This window comes from Lutjanus erythropterus, chromosome 22 (assembly GCF_056507025.1).
Source record: "Lutjanus erythropterus isolate fLutEry1 chromosome 22, fLutEry1.hap2, whole genome shotgun sequence".
NCBI lineage: Eukaryota > Metazoa > Chordata > Actinopteri > Lutjaniformes > Lutjanidae > Lutjanus > Lutjanus erythropterus.
The window spans coordinates 13122972-13131870 of NC_139338.1; positions in this window are offsets into that span (position 1 = coordinate 13122972).

The window sequence follows — 8899 nt, forward strand, 5'->3', positions numbered from 1 at the left end:
TAAACCAAACATAAAGGCATGTTCATGAATTGTAAAAAAAGAAGAAAAAAAAAAGGAGTGATAAAATAATGATGAGCCTGTTGGTCTGAGCGCCAGGTCGTTTCAAAGCTTTGAATCCCTGATGGCAAAAGTCTTCAAACCCAGATTTTTGGAAAATCCAGAGGAGTTCTGGCTGTGGATCTGAGGCTGGCACGCACAGAAGGTTAAAAAGTTTGCAATACAGCTTTGGGCCAAACCCAATCATGCTTTAAAGCTCATAAGAAATTATAAATTTACATTGCACCAGTGAAAACACACTGTAAAAAAATCATACAGGAATTTAGTGGAGTCAACTAATCTTCTCTCAATAACTTAACATGAATATACAAGTTTTATTTAATTAAACTTAAAATTTCTATTATTTATTTTTCTTCTAACTTGAAGCCTTTTAACTTGAAATGAGTTGAATGAATGTACTGTACAGAGTTTAATCAACTCATTAAATTATGTTTCTGAAGAGCGGTCTGAAGAAAACATACATGATGAAAACATGCTGTGTGTCTCTGATACACTTTGAGATCATGGTCAAGTCATGGTTGCTTAAAATGTAAAAGGAATCAAATTTGTTTGTTGTGCTTGTCATGGTGACTGAAGTGATGTTGGATCAACTTAATATCTTAAGTTTTCTCAAGTACAACTTAATTAAAATTGAGGCTACTTGACTAGAAAAGTTTATTTTTTTCAATCATTAAAAACTGACTTCAACTTGGCTTTCCGAATCCAGTCAACTTAAAATTTTAAACTTACGATGAAATGAAAAATGCTGAAATGAAAAACCACTTTAGATCACATTCCCAGTTATATTGTGTACATATTTAACAAAATATGCCAAACAATATACAAAAATCCAATTCTTCCTTTTCTTTTTTGATCAAATTCATGGAAAATCTGTTATGTTTTCCATCCTGTAAACAAACAAACATGGGTGCTTAAGCAAGCTAGAACCAACCAGTTTCAACCAGTAATATCATGACATCCACCTGTCAAACAGTCTTCAACTTTTAGCGGTGCAGCGCTAAGGCTAACACGCAGGTCTTCATACGACTCCATTCACTGATTTGATCAGGTTTGCCTCCTGATAGCTTTACTTGTTGTGAAAGTATCTAACTGCTAACTGCCATTAGCTCGGTTAGCCATGCAGCTAAGTTAGCTGACGAAGCCCTCGGGTGCCAGAGGCCAAACCCAGTAAGAAAACAACCGTTGATCTGTAATCAGACATTCGTCGGTCTCAGAGGCAGTTCCAGTTTCGCTGTATGACTGAGGGGTGTTGCGTTAACGCTCATTCAGTGCTATTGGCTATGGTGACATGTGCCCCCTTAACAGCCTATTCTTACACTTTGTTTTTTAAGTTTTCTTTTTCTCTTTACAGTGCATATACTGATGTATTTCTTTCTGCCTGCACCACTGGAAATCACAGCTGCTGCATAAAACAAGATACTGTAGAGTAGCTTAAACATTGAGCGATATAAGCATGAATGACTCCCTCCAGATCACTAAATGGTAAAAATGGCCCTGCCGCTCTCTGATAATGTCAAATTCTGCTTCGTTTAAAGGAACTAATCAGAATAGTCCGCACTTAAACTGATAAATGTCTTGCGTTTCCCAAAAACTGATTCGCGGCCCTGCCATTTATCAGCGTGATAAGGGATGAGACGAGAGAATGGCACGGGTCTGGCTGATGGATTTACGCTGTTCATAACCATTCTGAAGATAGCTTCTCTACAGTGCGTTTTGCAGAGCGTCTCCTTGCCAGACGCTCTGACTAATGCAGGAGTTGTCAGAAAGATTATCACTGCTTTAATGTAAGGAGGTGAACCAACACTAAATCTTGATAACAGTGGCAGGCAAATAAAACTTCAGTTTTCGCTTCTACCCTGCTGTTGATTGTGATTTTTCACAGTGTAGAGAGATGATGTTTGTTTTTTACATTTGAGAGCTAACTACATTCATAACTTCACATCGTATCAATGGAGGTAAAGTGGGATGTTTATTTGTTTAGTACTTATGGTCTTTTAATTTTTAATCTGGATTTCAATCAGCTTTCTTTTCTCATCTGTAGAGAGGAAATTGCCAATGTTAATGAGAGGCAGAGGAGAATTATTCAGTTAGAGTCTAAGCCAAAATAAACAGTGTTTAATTTCTCATATAAATTAAGAGTACGCATCTGCTGCTTCATCTCCTCTGGGAAAAAAGACATGACCTGTGGAAGGTGACTCAGTAGAAGTAAAGAATGGGGTCAATGATAAGTTAACTTTTCTGTGTTTTTTGTCTAAGTGACAAATGTGGACAATAATGTTTGACATTGGTCCAGTATTGAGCAAGAGCGCTGCAGCATAAAGAGGCTAAACTGAGCTGCAGCGTAACCCCTCCAGGCGACTGCGCACCATCAAATTAAGCGCACTAAAAGTTATTGTTTTTGCTCCTAACAGGCTCGGATTGTTATTACAAGTGTCGGACAACATTATGGAAAGGATCTTTATAGAGATAGTGTAAGATCATTTTTGTTTAACCATTAACAGTTGTTATATCACTCATAAAGCAACCAGAATCTACTTACATAAACACAAATTTTACCTCTGGTTAACTGTTGCCTCAATTGGATTTTGACCATTTAAAAACACCAAAAATTGCACAATAACATTAACAAACTAACCGAGTGAGTATGTTAAAACCGAATCCATGTCAAGCCCTTGTCCCACTTGGGATTTTAACCCTTCTTCTTCTTAGAACATACACTTTCTAAGTTACTAGAACCTTACATTTTTTATATAATGGATTACTTTATTTCAAAAGGGGATAATATCGAAAATGGCTACAGTTTTTATCTTTATAGCAATATATCAATGACAATGTGAAAGGGGTTGCTTGTAGTGATCAACCTAAAGATAACACCTGTAGCAGCTGTCTGGCCTGAAACGTTACAGTTTTGGTTCACTCTTGCAGCTTTACTTTCAGCCACAGCAGGCAGCTGTTTGCAGCAAAAAAGCTCCAATAAACCCACTTCACGCTACCTGCTCAGCACGAAATGACAGACAGACACAGTCAGTGACTAGCTGGTGAACACAGAGAAGTATTTAGCAGCTAAAGAGCCAGATCTTTCCCTCAGGAGTTGATGAAGATCAAAAACAGAGCTAAAAGATAGTGAATATTGGACTTATACTCACCAGGTAGCCAGCAGCATGACTCCAAATGAATGACAATGTTGCTCTGTAAATGCTAATCAATCAGCTATTGCAGTTTTAAACAAGTATTTTTGTAATCCAGAATCAATCCCCACCCTTACAGCTTCACCAATGAATATTTTGATATTATAGTTAGTCTCGCAATACCAGACGATCAGAGATCTTGCCACACAGCTGGAGATTTGTAAATGCAAGGCAGTTGCTTAAATGGCTGTGAGAATGGCCGCTAACAGGACATATCTTACCAGAAATGCTCTTCTCCCCACACACTCTTCAGTAGTAGGCACACGAGTACCGCATGCCACCACCTTAATATGAAGGGCCACCATAAAGACTTTGGATTGGTTCTGAAGTGCAAGTGTTTTTCTTATACTATCAAATTATTTCCAGTTTTAACAAGAAAGCTGAGAGACTGCCCTCAGTCTCTATTTAACAATGCTTTTAGATTCTGACTTGTGAGTCTATATTACAGTATAAATGACTCAAATGACTGTAATATAATAGGTGTCACTGGTAGTAATGAATACACAGAGAATTATCCCGTCTCTACAGTTTCTCTAAGCTCTAGAGAGTATTGTTTTGATTTTACGGACTGTAACTGTAATGTGTTGGTTCAGTCTCACTGCTCTCATCAGCGTTGTTTTCAGCAGCAGACAGCTGTTAGAGAAAATGCTCTGATAAACCCAGTGTAGCTTTCCAGCCAACACTACACTGATACTAGTGGATTGAACTTAGTGGGGCCTTTAGCACAAATTGTTAAAGATTAAAACAGAACTTAAAGGAGGGTGAATATTGGACTTGTATTCTGGCCACCTGACAAAAGGAATACAACTTCTAATGAATACTCATGTTGCTCCATGCCTGTTTGGTGTGTAGATGGGCAACTGTTTGCTAACACTTTAGCCACATGAACTTTATAAGGACGTGCAGTAAAATGTCAGTCATGTTTGTGATCCTGTTGACACATGATGACACATGTTTGTGTCTGTAGGAGCTGCAGAGAAAGATACACGCACACACAGGAAGAGAGGACTGAGGATGAAGGACTGCTTCAACTTCAGCATTCACAAAATCATTGTGCAGAGGTGTGGGCACGTTAACTCCTGTGAAAATAATGTTCCATTTCAATTTTCTATTATTTCTAAAGTAGCTCCCTGACTTCATTCACATAATAGCTCTCTCGACCTCCATTTCAAAGACAGCAACGGACAAATCCTGCAGAGTTTACCTTTAACCAGCTACTTCTATTTGGCTAAAAAGTTGCTTAACATTATAAATAGAGGTGACAGCTCAGAAAATGGTTTTGGAATTAACTGACAATCTTAGACGTTCTACCAATGTACCGCTTAAGAAAATGCTCATACAGGTTGTTTTGGAAGGCAATGAGCATTAGTTTGTCATTTAGTTTGGAGGACTTGTTGCAAAAACTTTTCACCTCTCCATCTGGCTTGTTGAGAAAGAGACAGATTTATTGGTGGAATAATTGGTTCGTTGGCTGGTGTCAGGGCCTGCAGGGAGAGAAGTGGTTAAGTCCCCATTCAAATAGAGTATCTAAATGAAAAGCATCGTCCCTGTTTCCCTCGGTCGCTTGCACAGTGAAGAGATGACAGTCGGCAGCCAGCAGAGCGCAACGCGACGAGGCTCATTTCTCACTTCAAACAGCTAATCAGTAAATTAGCTTTCAATATAGATGTTAGCACATCCACGGGATGTTATGATGATCAGCTTTATGGCATTTTTTCGACAGATCTCTCCAGATAAAGCTGCTGTGCGGCTCAGACGTGCATGAACAGTACTAGAGTCCCTCTGTGATCGCACTCTGATGCAAGCTGATAATGAGCAGCATCTTTCACATAATACTTTTTCCGTTACTGTCTTTGTAACATCTGCACAGACAACCTTGCATCTGTTCCTAAAAATGAATCATCTCTCAACGCTCTTTAGCATCAGAGCACTCCAGCTGAAGCAAGCTGTAACCGAAAGTACTCTTCAAGTATGCGCAGATATTTTACGGAGAAGTTTGGTAGTTTAAAAGTCTAAACACTCCTGAAAACTCAGCTTAATCTACCCTTGGGTGCCTCCTTCTGTGGCAATGTCATTGCCAAGGTTTTAAATATTTATCAGAGGTATTGGTTAATTAAAACAGAGAGGGGCTGCAGATATCCTGCACTCTAATCCATTTTAACGAACATCTGCCAGCATTGCATATGAGTACATGTCATTAAATTTAGCTGTAAAAGTGCGGTACTTTATAATCTCCTCCTAATCAAAACCGTGAAGCCCTCTGAATTATTGACTTTATTATAATAAACGTGCTCGTGCAGCTTTAAAGAAAACCTGCTAAATAATCTCTGCCCAGGGCGTCTAATCATTTTGTACAAATCAACTATTTCTTATTGCCAAGTGTTCAATGCAACACATCATGGCAGAGCATGTTGTTTTAAAAAGTTATGTTGTTCTAAAAGTTCAAGTCTAATTTCTGAATGAAAGCAGAAAAACAATAAAAGAGCACAGAATCCTTCAATACAGTAAATCCAGTGTTTTCTTTCGTTTCAGCTGATAATCTAGTACATAGCCAAGCAACTGTAAGATTTACCAGCCTAACCTTTCCTCACAAAATTCATGAAAAGAAGCAATTATAGATTGGAACAATACATGAAAAAGAGCCATCACCCCCATTGCAAGACTCCCCTTCTTTCTCAATAATGGAGGAGATAATCCGATCAAAAGTGAAATGCACTAACATTTCTGAGGTCAAGCCTGCAGACTGGCAACAGGCCTGCATTCACGAGAGACAGACAAGACATGTTGAGACAGGTAACACCTGTGCATTTTCATTATCTTAGAATAAATTCCCTAAATGTTGAGCCAGTGCAGTGGCTTTGCCATGGACTGTTGAGTTTTAGAAGTTCTTGAGATCTGAAAGTAGCTTCACAATCCCATGAAACAGCTAGCAGGGGACTTAATGCTTATGTGTTTACTGTGAAAATGGGTACCAAGGTTGGGACTTGGCGCATATATTGATTGACGTCCTGTATAAAAAAAAAGACTCAGACTTTGACTATAGGCTACAGTAACAAGGTAGTTTTCTTGTGGTTTTGGCTCCTGGCACACCACAGATGAGTCACAACGAACTGAGCTAATGGCACTTAACGGATAGCTAAATTACTTTAACAACAAGAGAAGCTATCGCTCCATCAGGAAACTCCATCTTTGAGACTGAGTTTGTCCCAGTGACCAGTTGTGTTCACTAAGCCCAGCTCCATCACCAACTAACGGCAGCTAACAGTCACGGATAGTTACTTTAGCAACAAGTAAGCTGCTAAAGCTATCTATCTATAAATAACATCTGTACTGTATTTCCTGTCAGCCTCTGAGTCTGTGTTCGACCTGGTGACCTGTTGTGTTCAGTGGGAGGCTGCTTAGCCAGGCTCCATTGCCTGCTAATGGCAGCTAACGGTCATGGTTAGCTACTTTCGCAACAAGTAAGCTGCTATAGCTATCTGTGCACCAGGAAACTGTAATTAAACCTCCAAGAGTTGAAGTTGAGCAGATGGTTGGGAAGCCTCCATAAAATATAGGCTGGTTTCACCCAAATCAGTGAATACATTTATAAAGTTGTACAATGAGGCCCCTAGAAACACTTCAGTCTGCTCTGGTGAGCAGATTTATTTCCCTTCCATGCTCCTGCAGCATCATAAGCAAGGTTTTCACAGAATAAAATTTAGTAGTGTCCCAAAGTGCAGGATGAGTCATCAAGATTTTAATAGTTTTCTAGGAAAATACAAAGACCGAAATATCTTTAAAAATACCTGAGAATATCTACAAATCAACATTTGTTTTTATCACTGTTGGTCCAGCTAGTAGTGTTTAGGTGATGTACAGTACCACATGTGTTATAAAAACACATTGATTTTGACTTCCTGGGAATTTTCAGGATCATTCCTTTCACCACCCAAACACAACAAGTGATTCCCAGTATTGTATCAACACTGTACTGCAATACTGAAACAATAAAATATCAACTAACTGTGCAATTCGAGAGCTGTGTGTGTTTTTCACGTAATTTATGAGACTGCAGGATGTGCTGCCCCAGCTGACGATAAGAGAAGCAAGGTTTAACAAACGAGAGGGAGAGAGGAAGATATGAAGACAGAAAAAAATCCTCTAACTTTGATTTACAACCGGAATGGAGAGCAAAATGAATGTGAGGCTGTGAGGCTGAGACCTCCCATCTGCTGTGCTGTAGAACAGAGGCTGAGCAGCCATCTGTGCCTGAATCTGTTTTAACATTTACATTTAGCTGTGAAAAATAGGCAATCTAGATAACAGGCCCAAGATTATACAATCTGCTATCAGAGACATACTATATCTTAATGCACAACTCATAACACATACACCACACCATATCTGTGTGTTGGCAAATCTGCCAGCGGGAAGAGGTAATTTGATTTTTCATTTTCAGTGTTCAACTTATTCTAATAACTCTCTGGAACATTACTTCACAATAAATATAATGCAGGGTAACTCATGATCTTAGTCCTAATCACATCCCCAGCACATTTATTTCAGATATTAGCATTATTAGCGAAGCCGGACCTTTAAATTGCAAGATCCAATTCTGTTTTAGATTTGAAATGATCATTTCCTGAGAATCAAATGTCAGGACTCAAATTTAAAAATCAAATCACATCTTTTCTGCCTCCTCCAGTAGACCTTGGGTCTATGACAAATGTCTTGTATTTGAACACCTGCCAGACATCACTCAGATTCTGTCCTGGCTTTCATAAATTGCAAGGACAAAAGAGGAATTGGGGGAGATAGATAGATTAGATGGGGTAGATAGATTTGATCCATACACCTTATATAAATATAGCTATATGAATAAATAGCTGCATGCAATAGTTAGCTAGCAAGCTGGACACAGAGGCTTAGTTAAGACAAGAAAATGTAGATACTGTGGATGGGTAGCTAAAACATTTAATTATTCATAATTTGTCTCAGGATTACACATATTCTAGTTTAACTAGTCTGCATTATTGTTTTGAAACATACTCCTTCTGCCATAGCTAACTACTAAAAATCAGGCTATCAGTGCCTCTGTCTACACGGAGGCAAGGCCAATGTTTTTGTAGGTTTGTGCGTGTGTAGTCAGTTCTCACACTGTGTCGAATGATCAACATTGAGGCAAAGACCACAAGTGCCAAATATAGCTGTTCAATGTCAAGTCACATGACGTCCACTCCTTCTCACTCTGGATGACGCCCTCCCCTGCCTGGCTAGCAGTTAGCCAAATAATTAGCTTATTACATGTCATGTAGGGATGGCTACCAAGCTTTAAAGACCAGTAGCATCTGGTAAGAGGACATATTGGTGTCATATGGATATTGTCTACAAGTTTATTTTAATTAATTAATTAATTAATTCAATAAAGAGTTGGACCACACCCTTTTCCAGCTAGGTGCTATTACTCTTTAGCATGGATAGCTTAACAGCAGATTTTTAATATATTCTCATAAAGAAAAATAAAATGTGGTTGCTAATGGGAAACTAGTCTGACTTGTTTCAGGTGGCATCTGCTATCTGCATTTGCCAAGTCCCCATTGCTAGCCTACAGGAAACAACAACAATCTCTGAGTTTAACCACCTACACACCGAAAATGGCAAATTAGCGCCTG